Genomic DNA, 17,435 nt, shown 5'->3' with positions numbered 1-17,435 from the left:
GACAGTGAAGGAAACCATGTATATCATATTGATTTTTATGTTTCATATATTACATTAAGTAATCTAAACATTAAGCCTCTGGAAGTGCTCTTTGGCAAATAGCCCACTTTCTTTGTACTGTCATTTGCACTGGTTATTTTCATCTGGAACCAACCCCTAACCCCATTCACTTGAATGAGTGTAGTGGGATGTGCTGGCACTTGAAAGCTTGAGAGGGAGTCCTCCCAGGCCAGCACTGGGCTGTTCTAGGTTTTTCCTTTTAATGCATCTCTATCTTGGGGGTGGGGAGAGATTAGGATCACAGTGAGAGAGGGACGTGTGAGAGGGTTGCTTTAGTCAACATGCCATCAGAGAGAGGGTGTTGAACCCCTGCAACACCACCTCCGATCATGCTGCAGCCCATTGGTGCATGTGGCTGTACAGTTTTGGGAGGTGACTAGGCAGGGAAGGTGTAGAACTGGGAAGAACTGCTTTTTGTAAGGTCATTTTCCTGCAAATCCATGAGGATTTCTCCCACTCCCTGCTGTCACATGCACACCAGAGCTTCTGACCCAGGCACAGCTGGAAAGCCCCCAGAAAGGGTCCTTCACACAAAGGTGTCAGAGTTCCCTCCCCACTCTGAAATCTGGGGTACAGTTGTGGGGACCCACATGAAAGACATCCTGAGTTTACATTCCACCAGCTTAGGTTAAAAACTTCCCCAAGGCACCAATTCCTTTCCTTGTCCTTGGACGGTATTGCTGCCACTACCAAGTGATTTAAACAAAAATTCAGGGAGGGGCCACTTGGAGCCCTATCCCCGCAAAATATGCCCCAAGCCCCTTCACCCCCTTTCCTGGGGAGGCTTGAGAATAATAGACCAACCAACAGGCTAACAAAGTGATCACAGACCAAACCCTTTGGTTTTTAGGACACTAAAAATCAATCAGGTTCTTAAAAGAAGAACTTTATTATAAAGAAAAAAGTAAAAGACTCACACCTGCAAAATCAGGATGGAAGGTAACTTTACAGGGTAAAAAAAAAAAGATTTAAAACACACAGGATTCCCCTCTGACTGTTTTCCAGTTACAAAAAACAGGAATAAAAATCCCTCTTAGCATAGGGAAAATTCACAAGCTAAAAGAAAAGATAACCTAACGCATTTCCTTACCTTACTTACAACTTTTATAATTTTAGATTCTCATTTTAAGTATGTTTTTAGGAAATGTTTTTTCCTGCCCTGGTCTTTCTCTCCATCTCGAGAGGGAACATACAAAGAGAGCACAAACAAAACCTCCCTTCGCCCCCAGATTTGAAAGTATCTTCTTTCCTTATTGGTCCTTTTGGTCAGGTGCCAACCAGGTTATTTGAGCTTCTTAACCTCTTACAGGTGAAGTGATTCTGTACCTCTGGCCAGGAGGGATTTTGTGTTACTGCATACATAAAGGTTGTTACCCTTCCCTTTATATTTATGACACAAGGCTTTGCCTTCATTGTCCCCAAATCCACAGGCTTGTCCCAGTATCTGTGGGACAACAGCAGGGTTGGAGGACCATGCCCCCAGCCCTCTGTACAAGAAGGCAAACCTGGCCTCTCTCAACAGGATGATTCAATGTAAACTCTACAACCTGACAGCCCCAGAGTGTTCAGTCTAACTTCAGCACTTGTGTTGGGGGTGGGAGGCAGAGGTTGGTATATGGAAGGGCAACAAACTTGCATCATTGACATGAAGGAGTGTTCTGGGGTTTGTTTGTCTTAGGCGGATTCTCTTACTGTGAGACTAAGTCTTAGGTGATACTGTAAACTGTAGCCATTAAGCACCATTGAATGCTGTATTCCCCTAACTGTGGAGGAGGAGGTGTTCTTCTCCTCTCCTGACAGTTTGGACTCTGTTATGATTTATTATTTATATTTATATTATGGCAGTGCCTATAGGTCCTCAGCGGGATCTCAAGTCCCCTGTATGAACTGGTGCTTCATCCTTGCCTCTCTTCCAGATATGGGTCAGCAACCAGTAGTACGATGAATCCAGAAATCCAGGCTGGCCACTGGCCACCACAAATCCTCCTAGATGACTGGTCTTACATCACACCTCTGACAAAAAATAAAACCCAACAACCATCTAGAACTGAGCAAAATAAAAATAAAATTTGTCATTATGTGGGGTTAAAGGAGGGCTGGCATTTAACTCGGGATTTAAAAACTGGAATAGTGAAGGTGACAGCAGCCATCTAATTTGTTGGAGTGATTAAAGTTGTCAAAGTTCTACTACACATCTGAGGACTCTGACTGTACATTTCTTTCTTTGTGCCAGGCACCATGCAAACATAGAGGTAAACACACTTCCAATATCTTTTCCATGTGTCAGGGCAGAGGTTTGTAAAGAAATCCTCTCTTCTGGAGTTTTTAGGTCATGTCTACACACACATTTTGCACCAGGTCAGCTAAAACCGATGCAAATTTTGTTCTAAATCAGCCAGAAGAGGTTAAAAAAGGAAGTTTAGGCAGGAAGATTATTAAAGGAATCATTTGTTTTACTTGAGATACCCTCAGAAAGACAGTATTGAAACAAATGAAGATTTTCCCTGGGTAGTAGGGGGAAATTCTCTGTCATATAACTTGCGAGAGTTTACTTTGAATTCATCTGAGTAAACTAGTGATTGGGGAAATTAAATTTTTGTGGAACCTTTTTGTTGCAGAAGTTTAGTTGCGGGGTGGGGGGAGGGGAGTTAATTCTGCCAGAAGGGAGAGGAAAAGGTTGTTTTCTTAGCTGAGTGTTCAGAATTAAATTATGTTGCAGCTCATGTTCATTGTTTTGTAGACAGCTAGGGAATGGGAGTTATACAGTAGATAGATTTAGGCAACTGAGTTAGTCAAGCATGTATTACTCAAAGTTTTTGCAAGAACTTGGACAGTCCAGGAACCTTTTGAGAATTTTGTGATCCAGTGGGCTGCTACAAGTCTACAATTATTTATATAGCTGTATGTGCTGCAGCTCTTGCCATTTTGAGTAAAAACAGTAAAAAACAAACATTTATACTATGTGTGGTTCCACATATGATGTATTACAGATCCATGTAGTCAGGGAATGAGATGTAATCCACTGTTTATTTAATGGGATATGCTACCATATTGTAATGTAATTTAGAAGTGTATGACCGACTAATTCATAATGCTGAAGTATGAACAAAAATTATTTTATGTGGTTGATTTGTAAGGACAAGTTATTCTTTAAGATTCAGTAGATCTATATTTTTGCTCAGGTTAGTTTGCTCATTATTTTTTAAGGTAGAAATTCAAGCAGATACTGCAGCTGTGCAGTAAGGAAAGAGGGAGATGGTGCAGTGGGAAATTGCTGCTTTACTGTACAGGAATATATCTGGTATCATGCAGATTAAACAGCTCCTGCTACTGTGGGAAGTGCTGTGGAGGGAGCTGGAGAAAAACAGGAACTAGGACAAGTATTGATAGGTATGTCCAAGGAATTCGTTTCTGCTATGTATTTGGAGTTCACTCCTAGTCAGAGATTATTGCAAAGAAGCAGCTATCACTCTTACATTATATATAAAAGATATTTTAAGACTGTGAGAGTGCGCACCTAAAAGTATCAAAAATATCTTATTTTATTATAATCTAGAATAGATTATTTTCATCTCCCTCTTTATTCCCCCTCAGTTATTGTTCTTGAGGCTGAATATTTCAACTTTTCACCAGACACAACAATCTTCTGCCATTCCTACCATATAATAGCTGCTTTTCAAAGTATAAATCATTTGTTAATATAAAAGTAGCTATATAAAATTACAGTGCATAGTTCTGTATCCTCTGCAACTGTTCTACAGTGAGCCACATACATTACCATCATAATTGCGTTTGTCTTTGGCACAGAACATTCCACATTTGAAAGAGAGAATAGCCTGCAGAAATGAAGAAAGGAAAGAATGCTCTTCAAAGCCCAAGGTCTTAACAATAATAGACAAAAAATATCTTTACTCTGGCATACGCTCTTGCAAAAACTGTCTTCATTGGGCCTCTCAAAATACCCAGGTCCAAATTTGATCTGCTTGATGTGAATCTCATGGAAACCAGACTGTCCAATATTCCTCAGAGAAGTCAGATTGCCCTGAGAGGTAACTTACTTAGATTCAGTGGAATTTACCACAACCTTGCCCAGTTTTGCAAGTTCTGTATATTCCCTTCATGTTGTCACTCTAGGGATTAAAAGACTAGGTCACATCAGATCACTGTGGCTTAGAAATGGAAGATGAAAATGTGACTTCTAGCATTTAGAAAACACAAGGGCTGGGAACAGCAGGCAAACAAATGGTTGTTCTTTAGAGCCAGTAATGCAGCGAATGCTGACAGCTTCCAGTCAAAGTCAATAAGAATTGACCTTGCAGGATCTGGCCCCATATGGTAGGGGAAAATACTCCCTGTTGTATTATGAACCTGTATGCAAAAGTCTTTTGAATTATACTTTTTCAACTTGGCTCCTTCAGTGATAAGGTAAGCCTGTTTTTTCCTGCTAATTCAACTGTGCCAACTATAATCACTGGAAAAAGGAGGCTTTCTGGACTTTGCTTGATGGTCTGGTTTAATGGTCTGTGCTTTCAAATGGCACACAAATCTAGAAAATATCTTTAATTTCATGTGGCCTCAGCAAATTCAGGACCGTGGAAGACAATGAGAATAGATACCAGAAGAGAAGTGAGGAGGATGTGTTCTGGAGGCAACTAGGGCAAATTACATCCTTACATGTATATAGTACCTTTCATCTAGTTCAGGGGTCAGCACGCATGCCAAAGGCGGCACGTGAGCTGATTTTCAGTGGCACTCTGCTGCCAGTCTGGGGTTCCGGCCGCTAGCCCCCTGCCAGCCGGGGTCCCAGCCACCGGCCCTGCTCAGCCTGCTGCCGGCCTGGGAAACTGGCCGCCGACCCGGCGCTCTGCAGTTTCCCCCAGCTGTGGCCTACTGGCCCCAGCCTGGGGCAGTGAGGGGTGCAGACAAGGGCAAGTGGGGGCACAGCTCAGCACCCCAACCTTAAAAATTGTTTCTGCACCACTGGGATATTTTTAAGTCCTGATTTGCTGCTTATATCAGACCACATGGAACAGTGCACTGTGTTTGACGTTGTGTGTGCCCCCATCGCCATTTTTTTCCCCACTGTGAGTTGAGGGGTACATTTGACAAAATGCCAGCTCCTAAGAAAGCAAAGTTAGATGTCCATTCATTTCAACCTTCTTGGACAGACACATTTGGATTTATTCAAAAGAAGGACTGTGCTGTTTGTGCTTTCTGTTGTGAAAGTGTCGCACATCAAGTGTTCAACATTTTGAAACGAAGCACAAGAAAACCTTTCTTGATGAAGGAGACAAGACTGAATCAATCAAAAAGGCAGTAGCAGGATATGAGAAGCAAAGCAGTGTTTTTAAATGCTTAAGTATAAGTAAAAATCAAGATACAGAAGGAAGTTACAAGATTGCACAGTGCATTGCAAAAAAACAGAAAGCCGTTTACAGATGGGGAATATATAAAAGAAGTTTTTCTCAGCAGTTCAGAAGTTTTATTCAATGATTTGCCAAATAAAGATACGATCATATCTAGAATAAAAGAACTGCCCATCTCTGCCAGAGCAGTTGAGAGACACACAAGCAAAATGGCAGAAAACATTAACGAAAAGCAGACAACTGCATTAAAAGACACAGCAGTGTTTAGCGTTGCAGTTGATGAGAGCGTGGATATAAACAACGTTCCACGTTTGGCAGTTGTTGCAAGATATTGTGCTTCCAATGAAATCCAAGAGGAACTTTGTTGCCTAAAACCCCTGCATGGCACAACAAAGGGAGAAGATATAGTGGAAAGTTTTGTAAACCATTTTGAAGAACGAGGAATTGACATCAGAAAAATATTTTGTGTGATAACAGACAGTGCTCCTGCCATGGTCGGAAAACAGAAGGGATTTGTAAAGTTACTTGAAGATCAAATTGGCCACTCGACAGTCAAATTTCACTGTATCATCCATCAAGAAAACCTGTGTGCTAAAATTTCTAATTAAGAGCTTAATAATGTGATGAATACAGTGGTGCAAATTGTGAATTTCATTGTTGCTCGATCTGCTTTGACTCACAGACAGTTTCAAGCACTGCTAGAAGAGATGGGCAGCGCTTATAACGACATTCCACTTCACAGCAACATTCGGTGCTAAGTCATGGCAAGGTTTTGGTGTGCTTTGTAAACTGTTTTGATGCAATCAAGGCCTTTTTGTCAGAAAAAGGACAAAACTATCCCGAACTGGATAATGACAAATGGCTGTGTAAGCTCATGTTTCTAACTGACATCACCGCTCACCTAAACCAACTCAACCTCTATCTCCAAGGTGCACGGCAAACGGTTCTGGAGCTTTATGAAACCTGGAAGTTTCTAGCAGTTTTTTCTCAGGATATTCGAACTTTGACTTTCCGCTACTTCCAGAACATAAAAGAGCTATCGACACATTGCACTGTCAGAGTTGATGAGATTGGAATGTACATGCAAGAACTGGAATCAGAATTTTCTGACAGATTTCAAGATTTCCAGCGATTTGGCCCAATACTTTCTTTTCTAATTAAACCTGAAAACTGCAACAAAAGCGACTTGGATTTGTCTGTATTTCAGTGGATGGGTGTTGACGATTTCAAAATGCAAGCTCATTCAGTTAAAAAGCTAAGAATCGTGGGCCTCAAAGTTTAAAAATCTGTGGAGTGCACTTGAAGCTACTGAGAAAGATCATGGGGCCTCTATTCTGACCTGCTGGAACTACCTGCCAGTGAAATTTAACCGTTTGAAGAAAACTGCGTTTGCAATGCTTTCAGCGTTTGGATCCACATACCTGTGTGAACAGCTATTTTCACACATGAAATCTGTCCTCTGTCCCTCTCAGAGCTGATGAACAACTGATCACTCAGAAGCCTGAGTGCAGCTTAAAGTATCCAAATACGTGCCAGACATTGGAAAACTCATCAAGGAAAAGCAAGGGCAAGGATCACAGTAAACTGATAAGATCTGCATTTTAATTTAATTTTAAATGAAACTTCCCAAACATTTTAAAAAGCTTATTTACTTTACATACAACAATAGTTTAGTTATATAATATAGACTTATAGAGAGAGACCTTCTAAAAACGTTACAATGTATTACTGGCATGCGAAACCTTAAATTACAGTGAATAAATGAAGACTTGGCACACCACTTCTGAAAGGTTGCCGACCCCTGATCTAGTTGAATGCCAAAACAATGTAGAAACTGTATGTGGCATAGGGGCACGCGCGCGCACACACACACACACACACACACACACACACACACACACACATCCCTTTAACCACCACTAGAATGCAGCCAGCCATCTCTGGGATGGAATACATAAGCTGTTCAGTAGCACAGAACAGCACTATATACAAGTTCTGGGACAAAATGTGAAAAAGAATAGTATATTCTTGCATGCTGCTCGTGAGGGTTTTTAGCTAGACAGAATGTGATGACCCAAACTGGAATTCAACTTGGTCACTGGGGCTAATGCTCCTTACTTTCCTGAAATGTTCCATGGGAACTTTAATGACCATTCAAGATTCATGTCACTCTGGGAGAGAATACTTCCAGCAGCAAATTGTTCTTTAACACTAGGCTGGGGTGTTGGTTCAGTACGGACTCAAAGAGAAGTGTGCCATCTGCTGAATCAGCAAAGTTATTCCTGCTGCAAGCAGGTGCTCCTTGGCAATAACAATCTTGTCCACCCATAGCATTCAAAAATTGTCGGGTCCCAAAATATCATGAGATTTGTCTTTGAAAATGAGATTTTAAAAAAATACATTTTATTATCTTTTTGTTCGCCTTCTGATTTCTGAGCCTTTTTAGGGTGTACTTGGGTTACATTGTCAAGGTTTTCTCTGCAACCAGGAGGAAATCTGAGATTCATTGGTACTGTACAGACCCGTTTACGTGTGAATCCGCTTAATGTGCGGTAGCGCCATGCCTCCCAGTGCTACCTATTTAACATGTGAGACTCGTTAACATGCGGTACAGGAACTTGCTATGAAGCGCTACTGATTTGCTCACTAACTCACTGACATAGAAATCGACAGGAAGCACAGAGCGGAAACATGTTGTTCTTTACTGCCGAGTTGGGGGGGGAAGGAGGAGCAACGTTAAAGCACTGCCGCGGCAAAGGACCATCCTTAAAGCGCGGCCGTGGCAGCGTTTTAACGTTGCTGCCCCTTCCCCTTCCCCCACCCTCACCCCCGTCGGCGGCCCTGCCGGTAGGGACCCTATCAGCAGAGCTGCTGACAGGGGAGGCAAAAAGGGCAGGGAAATTAAAGCGCTGCCACGGCAGTGCTTTAAGGATGGTCCTTTGCCGCGGCAGCACTGGGCCGCCGATGGGGGGATGGGGCGCAGCAATGTTAAAGCACGGCTGTGGCAAAGGACCTGCAGCTCTTTAAGGCCCCTGCCCCTTTTGCCCCCCCCTTTGGCCGCCAACAGGCGGGGGGGGCAAAGGGAGCAGCTGCCCCGGGGCCGGTGATTTAAAAGGGCCCAGGGCTCCGGACGCCACTACTGCAGCAATGGTGTCTGGAACCCGGGCCCTTTAAATTGCTACAGGAACCCTGGGCGGCACAGGCCAGGTGCCCTGGAAGGGCTGGGTGGGGGATGCTGACCCCTATCCCTGCCCCTTCTGCCAGAGGCCCCGCCCCTTCCATGGGCCAGAACAGCCCTCGCCCCGTACCGGTAAGTGTCCTGAGTTACTTTCACCCCTGTGTAGTAATAATAATGTTTTTATTAGATTACACATTTGAATTTATATTCTTGCAAAGCGCCATTAACAGATAGGCCTGCAGTATTTGGGATGCTGTGAATACATATGTAATCCTAGATAATTATACATGTGTGTATATATAGATATCTTAAGCTATTTCAGCATGGCCCTCTTAACCCGTGGTCCATTAACACGCGGTCGTGATGGCTTGACTCCTGATATCTGCACATAAACGGGTCTGTACTGTAATCACTTGACTCCAGGAGCTGGGGTTTTAAGAACACCAAATAACACAGGACAGGGCCGGCTCCAGGCACCAGCGAAGGAAGCAGGTGCCTGGGGCAGGCAATAGAAAGGGGTGGCACTCCATCTGTTGTTGGGGTGGTCCGGATCGGCGGCGGCGGCACTTTGGCGGCAGCTCAACCGGCCCACCTCAGTCTTTGGCAGCAATTCGGCGGCAGCTCAATCGGTTTGGGGCGGCAAAAAAGCTGGAGCCGGCCCTAACACCGGATAAAATTGTGAGATTTGGCAGTGCTATGATAACCCTACTTAGCTTTTGAGATCTAAAAGGATCAAAATCCAAGGTGGCCAACAGCACTCAAAATGTACCCAAGTTTATGGAAGGGAGGAATAGCTCAGTGGTTTGAGCATTGGCCTCCTAAACCCAGGGTTGTGAGTTCAATCCTTGAGGGGGCCACTTAGGGATCTGGGGCAAAATCAGTACTTGGTCCTGCTAGTGAAGGCAGGGGGCTGGACTTGCCAACCTTTCAAGGTTCTTTCCAGTTCTAGGAGATGGGATATCTCCATTAATTTATAATTTTTTAATTTATTTTTTTAAGTGGCATCTCACTAGGGGTTATCAAGCTTACATAAGGGAAGTTATTTTGACTTTGAATAAGCAGCAAATGAGACCTTATTTGGAATATTCTAGGATTTGGGAGGGAATCAGCCAATAAATGAATATGATTCAGGTTCGAGGGCATGAGCTATGAGGATAAATTAGACACACTTGAGCTTTTAACTAAGTGACAGACAGGCAAGGGGTAATCTGTCTGAAAAATATGCAATGCAGGTAAAAAACATATTAGTGGTAATGGAGTGGTGAATTCGAAGCCAGTAGGATCAAGAATAAGAAAAATAGCCCACAAATGACTGGCAGAACTTCAGTCACTGTACACAAAGTGGGAAGGGGGGAGCATCAATCCAAACAGCTGCTTCTTCTGTTTGTGACATACCCAGCCCCAGTCAATTGAAAACCTTTTTGCTGTTTTTTCCCACCTGTGGTTTTGATTCTGTAGAGATAATGTATACAATACAGCTCATGATACACTAAGTATACTTTGCAGTCACCTTGCTATTCCTGTCTGCTCAAAGATGGCCCAAGACAAAAAGTCTGATCTGAAAATTCTTCATTATTTGGATCCAGTGTTTTGTTTGAGGCCTCTCCCTATGATAGTCGGTTTTACTGTGCAGCTGTATGGAGAAATGGTGGGTAGTGTGGTGCTTGAATTACATGAAACTTCTGAAGCACTAGGAAGGAAGAAAAATGTCCCAAGTGACAGTGTATGCATCCATAGGCAGGGACTTCATGTCTGTGAGGGTTGTGTTTCCAGCCTAGAGGCCTCATTTGTCAAGGAGTGAGCAGCTTCATCAATTTGCATTGACTTCAGTGGGAGGGGAAAGTGCTCAGCACTTCGCTGGACTGGATCCTAATTTTGTAATATTTTGTCATACTTGATTAGGCTGGATTTTATTATGCAAATACAAGTGCTTTCATCATGGCAACCACTTTCTGCTTCTCTTTTGCTTGGCTGCTAATGTGACATGAAGATACACAATTACACATAAAGCTGTCTGCCTTCTGACATCTGCCTTTGAGCTAGTTGTTTACGCTTTGAATCATAGAATATTAGGGTTGGAAGGGACCTCAGGAGGTCATCTAGTCCAACCCCCTGCTCAAAGCAGGACCAATCCTCAGACAGATTTTTACCCCAGTTCCCTAAATGGCCCCCTCAAGGATTGAGGCTATCCCTCCCCCCAGCTACTGTAAAATAGACAAATAAAAAGAAATCCCCAAAACTAAATCCTTAATCTTTTTTACTGTATGGAAGATCTAACTTGCTGTGGTATCTAAGCAATTTACAGATGCACATAATCCCATAGTAGCTTGAACACAGAATTACATTTCCTTGATGTTTAAGCCCGGTGAGTTTAAAACAGTCCCTTGGAATAGATAGTTATAAAGCTATTCTCTTTTATTTAAGGGCAGGCTATTGCATCTTAAACTTTCTTCAAAGAAAGAGATTAGGCAAGATAAACTAATACAGATCATGCTGCTGGAATATCAAAGGCTACATATTTCTGATTCGCAAAATCTGAATCTGTCAACATACCAGGGTAATTGGGAACCAACAAACAGGCATCTTGTATGAAACTGGAATTGCATATTACAAAGAGGGTGCTAATAATACTGCTAAGAGTAGGTCACTGCAGGCTACGTGGCTCTGGGAAGAAGGATAAAGGAGTTTGAGGCGCAAGTTGTGTTCTCGTCCATCCTCCCTGTTGAAGGAAAAGGCCCAGGTTGGGACCATCAAATTATGGAGGTAAATGTGTGGTTACACAGGTGGTGTTGGAGAGGGGGCTTTGGATTCTTTGACCATAGGATGTTGTTCCAGGAAGAAGGATTGCTAGGAAGAGATGGAATCCACCTAACAAAGAGGGAAGAGCATCTTCAAAGGCAGGCTTGCTAACCTAGTGAGGAGGGCTTTAAACTGGGTTTGCCAGGGGATGGTGACCTAAGCCCAGAGGTAAGTGGGGAAGTGGGGTACCGGGAGGAAACACAAGGAGGAGGGTGCAACAGAGGAGGCCTCCTGATTCATACGAGAAAGTAGGGCAATCAGCTAGTTATCTGAGGTGCCTCTACACAAACTCAAGAAGCCTGGGAAACAAGGAGGAAGAATTGGAAGTCCTGACACAGTCAAGGAACTATGATGTGTATGGAATAACAAAGACGTGGTGGGGTAATTCACATGACTGGAGCACTGTCATGGATGGGTATAAACTGTTCAGGAAGGACAGGTGGAGGAGTTGCACTGTATGTAAGGGAGCAGTATGATTGCTCAGAGCTCCAATATGAAACTGGAGAAAAGCCTGTTGAGAGTCTTTGAGTTAAGTTTAGAGGTGAGAGCAACAAGGGTGATATCGTGGTGGACATCTCTTATAGACCACCAGATCAGGAGGATGAGGTAGACAAGACTTTCTTCGGACAACTAACAGAAGTTTCCAGATCACAGGCCCTGGTTCTCATGCGGGACTTCAATCACCCTGACATCTCCTGGGAGAGCAATACAGCAGTGCACAGACAATCCAGGAAGTTTTTGGAGAGTGTTGGGGACAACTTCCTGATGCAAGTGCTGGAGGAACCAACTAGGGACCATGCTCCTCTTGACCTGCTGCTCACAAACGGGGAAGAATTGGTAGGGGAAGTAGAAGTGGGTGGCAACCTGGGCAGCAATGACCATGAGATGGTCAAGTTCAGGATCCTGACAAAAAGAAGAAAGGAGAGCAGCAGAATACGGACCCTGGACTTCAGAAAAGCAGACTTTGACTCCCTCAGGGAACTGATGAGCAGGATTCCTTGGGAGGCTAATATGAGTGGGAAAGGAGTCCAGGAAAGCTGGTTGTATTTTAAAGAAGCCTTATTGAGGGTGCAGGAACAAACCATCCCGATGTGCAGAAAAAATAACAAATATGTAGGGTGACCAGACGTCCTGATAAAATCGGGACCATCCCGATTTTTAGCTGTTTGTCCCGTGTCCCAACCGATCTCTGGTCGGGATGCAATTTGTCCTGATATTTTGCTCCGCCGGCAGCACTCGGCTCCTTCCCCCCGCACCCATCACCCTCCGGTATCCCAATATTTTCTTCATCTCATCTGGTCACCCTAAAAATATGGCAGGCAACCAGCTTGGCTTAACAGAGAAATTTTTGGTGAGCTTAAACACAAAAAGGAAGCTTACAAGAAGTGGAAACTTGGTCAGATGTCTAGGGAGGAGTTTAAAAATATTGCTCAAGCATGCCGGGGTGTAATCAGGAAGGCCAAGGCACATCTGGAGTTGCAGCTAGCAAGGGATGTGAAGGGTAACCAGAAGGGTTTCTACAGGTATGTTAGCAACAAGAAGAAGGTCAGGGACGTTCACTGAATGGGGGAGGCAACCTAGTGACAGATGATGTGGAAAGTACTGAATGTTTTTTTTACCTCGGTCTTCACAGACAAGGTCAGCTCCCAGACTGCTGCACTGGGCAGCACTGTATCGGGAGGAGGTAAGCAGCCCTCAATGGTGAAAGATCAGGTTAAGGGCTATTTAGAAAAGCTGGACATGCACAAGTCCATGGGGCCGGATGCAATGCATCCGAAGGTGCTGAGGAGGAGGTCTAGGTTGGATATTAGGAAAAACTATTTCACTAGGAGGGTGGTGAAGCACTGGAATGGGTTACCTAGGGAAGTGGTGGATCTCCATCTTTAGAGGTTTTTAAGGCCCTGCTTGACAAAGCCCTAGCTGGGATGATTTAGTTGTGGTTGGTCCTTCTTTGAGCAGGGGGTTGGACTAGATGACCTCCTGAGGTCTCTTCCAACCCTAATCTTCTATGATTCTATGAAGAGCTAAATACGTAAGTAGGACACATCAGTGGAAGAGAACATTGGCACACGCTAATGATCTCCTGTCACTAACTATACATCTTAGTTGTACTCATTTATTTCTAAAGTGTGAGACTGATTCCATGACAATATTCTATTCATTGCCATGATTTTATTCTGTTACTATTATAATTCTATTATAACATGTAAAATCGATGAAGATATAGCTACTTTGTGTGATAAATGATGTGATACAGCAATAGTTGTTAAATATGCCATTGCTGAATTGCTACATTGTTTTTAAAGTTTAAAAATGAAACCAATCATAGAACTGTCTTTCCAAGAAACAAATCTTTTTTAAAAAATTAAGCTGGTTTTTTTTTTAATGTATCAGTAAATATGGTAACACACTCAGTCCAATCATCTGCTAAAGGATTTTATTTAAAAAAATGTTATCAGAGTAAAGTGAAAGTTGCTGACTCTTCAGTTCTTGTAGGTTCATCAATGCTCGGGGAAGTTATAGATGTTTTATGGCACCGATTTCTAGAATCACAGAGTTGTGTTAAATTAATTTTAAAAAAGTTCTGAACTAGATGAGCCTGGAGCCATTTAAATATTCCCCACAAAACTTCAGTGCTGCCCAGATAATGTCCCTTGCCAGCTCTTCCCAGACCTGTGCCATTTTTATTTAAAAGAAATTATTTAACTTCATCTGTTGCTGTCGCTATAAGACCTCCCCCAACAACAGCAAAATAATCCTGGTCTTCTCATTGTCCCCTTGAACTCATGTTACATTGTTACTCCAGCCATTACACCATTCTGCAGCTGTGTAGTACCTACACTCCTGTTGAGTCACTCTCTTAGATGTACTGATTTCTGTTGCTTATTTTTACTGAATGTATTTAATCCTACGTCTCCTCCCACACAAAGGAGAAGATTCAATGAGCAATTAAGAAAAGGCTAGGAGGTTTTAGACAGAAGTGAATGTATTCAGAACTCTGAGAGGTATATCAATCAATTATGGCAACTTGAAAAAAGGTCTTGCTCCCTCTCTCTCATCCAATAATCTGATTAGTTGGCACTGACTCTGTTTGGTATGATTTACAGTACTCTGTAAATAGAACAAGGGTTTGTTTTTTTATTATTCAGTGGGTATTTGGGGACAGGTGTACAATAAATTCACTTCTTACTATCACTGAATGATCTGCACTAACCTTGCCTCTGATCCTGCAATCTGATCCACGTAGAAAGTCCCTTACACCCAAGTGGAGTCTTACTTGACACCAGCAGTCCTCTTCACTGGTACATGGGCCCTCTCACATGGATCAGACTACAGCAGATTTCCCAAACTTCATTGCACCGTGATCCCCTTTTGACAACAAAACTTACTACACAATCCCAGGAAGGGGCAGGGGGGCCAAAGCTTGAGGGCTTCACCCCTGGCGGGGAGTGGGATGGGGGTTGTAACCTGAGCCCTGTCGCCCAGGGCTGAAGCCCTCGGGCTTTGGCTTTAGCCCTAGGCGGTGGGACTCGGACTTTGGCGTCAGTCCCGGGTTCCAGCAAGTCTAACGCCAACCCTAGCAACCCCATTAAAACGGGGCCATGACCCACTTTGGGGTCCTGACCCACAGTTTGAGAACCGCTGTACTACAGGATAAGTGCCCTTGTTATTTATATGCTATCAGAGCTGTATGTGTATGTGTCACTTCACACATGAATAAAACAGGTCCCTGCCACTGAGATATTACAGCCTTAGGTCCCAATTCTTCAATGTCATCCACATATATGGCCTCCTGTGTCTGTGCAGAGCCAGGTGCCTGCAGTCACAGAAGTCCACCCACCTGGTCCTTATTACAGGTTGAGGGACTAATTTAGACCAAGTCCAGTAAGGAATAACAAACCCAGCACTGAGTAGAGGTTTTATGGGAAGAACCAGTGCTATGACAGGAAGAGATCAAGATATATTTATTACATGCACATGTTAGTTTTGCAGGTCATCTGAGGAAGCAATGTTAGGGAACAGGGCAGGATTGGAGAGACTGTGTTGGAAAGAAGGCTAAAAATTGTCTTCAGAAGAAATGCATAAGGAGGATTAAGGTTTCACGGTGCACAGGTCGGAGCAGTAGAAGATTGCAGGCATGTAATGTGGTGTGAGCCACAGAGTGGCTTGTGGAAGAAGGAGACCAGGGGAGTGATATTTAGGCCACAGAAAAGGAAAGCTACTTAGAAATGAGTCCACACTGCTTAAATAGATTTTATACTCTATTGGTTAGATACATTAACTTTTTAGTAAAAACCAGCTCATTTAATTAGGCAACAACAGTGGCTGGATCCAGGCATTCCAGAATTCTAGGCCCTGATTCAGCAGAGCCTTACGCACCTGCTTTACTTTAAACACATGAGTAATCCCTGTGATTTCAAGCATGTGCTTAAAGTTAAAGCTTCTGTTAGACAATTCATATGCTTAAAGTTACAAACATGCCTTTTGCTGAATCAGGGCCCTATTCCCATCAATATCACTGGTTATTTCTTCACTGAAGAGTTAGCCTGGGTCCAGGAATCTGGATCTGGGCATCCTAGTTAGCCAAGGCCACATGTGAGCATCCGCACTTCAGAGCCTCACTCGAGCTATATCTACATATCTTCATCCACACTGGTGCTGCATTGATGCAGGTTAGGTGCTAGAATTTCCGGGGGAGGAGGGCATATCCCAGGTTTCCTAGTGTCTCTCTAAATTAAAGCACTCTAGGAATTGTTTTGAGGTGTATTGTGGGATAACTTGTCTGTCCTTCCCAACCCTCTGTGTGGAAGTATTCTTGACCCACCAACTGTCAAACTAAAAGGTCTTCTAACTCTGTGTGCTTTCCATTTCTGTTCATTCTAGCTGCTGGAAAGGTTTGGGTCTAACAGAGATTAATGAATATGCAAAGTAATGCACACTGGAAAACATAATCCCAACTATACATAGAAAATGATGGGGTCTAAATTAGCTGGTACCACTCAAGAAAGAGATCTTGGAGTCATTATGGATAGTTCTCTGAAAACATCCACTCAATGTGCACCAGCAGTCAAAAAAGCAAACAGAATGTTGGGAATCATTAAGAAAGGGATAGATAATACGACAGAAAATATCATATTGCCTCTATAGAAATCCATGGTACGTCCACATCTTGAATACTGCGTGCAGATGTGGTCACCCCATCTCAAAAAAGATATATTGGAATTGGAAAAGGTTCAGAAAAGGGCAACAAAAATGATTAGCGGTATGGAACGGCTGCTGTATGAGGAGAGATTAATAAGACTGGAATTTTCCAGCTTGGAAAAGAGACGACTAAGGGGGGATATGACAGAGATCTATAGAATCGTGACTGGTGTGGAGAAAGTAAGGAAGGAAGTGTTATTTACTCCTTCTCATAACACAAGAACTAGGGGCCACCATATGAAATTAATAGACAACAGGTTTAAAACAACCAAAAGGAAGTCTTTTTTCACATAATGCAGAATCAACCTGTGGAACTCCTTGCCAGAGGATGTTTTGAAGGCCAAGACTATAACATGGTTCATAAAAGAATTAGATAAATTCATGGAGGATAGGTTCACCAATGGCTATTAGCCAGGATGGGCAGGGATGGTGTCCCTAGCCTCTGTTTGCCAGAAGCTGGGAATGGGCGACGGGATGAATCACTTGATGATTACCGGGCCGAGCCCTATGCAATATTATTAAACTGGTGTCCCTATGCCTGATGGCAGCACGGGCTTGCATGTGCATTTTAGATAAGGGTGGCCTTTTGAAGGATTTATTTAAAAAACTGTATGTCTGAAGATTCAAGCATATAAGGCTAAAGATGAATACTCAGATTGTAAAAAGCAACAGAGGGTCCTGTGGCACCTTTAAGACTAACAGAAGTAATTAGTCTTAAAGGTGCCCCAGGACCCTCTGTTTCTTTTTACAAATTCAGACTAACACGGCTACCCCTCTGTTACTCAGATTGTGCATCTAAAAATCTATGCAAGGATTTTTTTAGAGATCTG

At 43.1% G+C, this 17,435-nt stretch overlaps 1 long non-coding RNA gene across 14 annotated transcripts in view; it reads left to right on the top strand.

Annotated features, from left to right (window-relative positions):
• Window positions 1-17,435, top strand: part of LOC117880695 — a 48,406-nt gene that overhangs the window by 13,632 nt on the left and 17,339 nt on the right. For 6 of the 14 annotated variants that reach the window (XR_004646582.1, XR_004646580.1, XR_004646587.1 and 3 more), the window contains one exon: window positions 11,161-11,344. The exons of 5 other annotated variants lie outside the window; for them this stretch is intronic. This is a non-coding gene — a long non-coding RNA (uncharacterized LOC117880695). Of the gene's footprint in view, window positions 1-10,768; window positions 11,345-11,528; window positions 11,572-17,435 lie in introns of those variants that run through there. 3 more of the 14 variants (XR_004646578.1, XR_004646590.1, XR_004646593.1) reach the window with 3 other exon arrangements.

The sequence above is a fragment of the Trachemys scripta genome, chromosome 7 (assembly GCF_013100865.1).
Source record: "Trachemys scripta elegans isolate TJP31775 chromosome 7, CAS_Tse_1.0, whole genome shotgun sequence".
Taxonomy (NCBI): Eukaryota; Metazoa; Chordata; order Testudines; family Emydidae; genus Trachemys; species Trachemys scripta.
The sequence above is the reverse complement of the archived record's forward strand: the minus strand, read 5'-3'. Positions and strand labels throughout refer to the sequence as shown.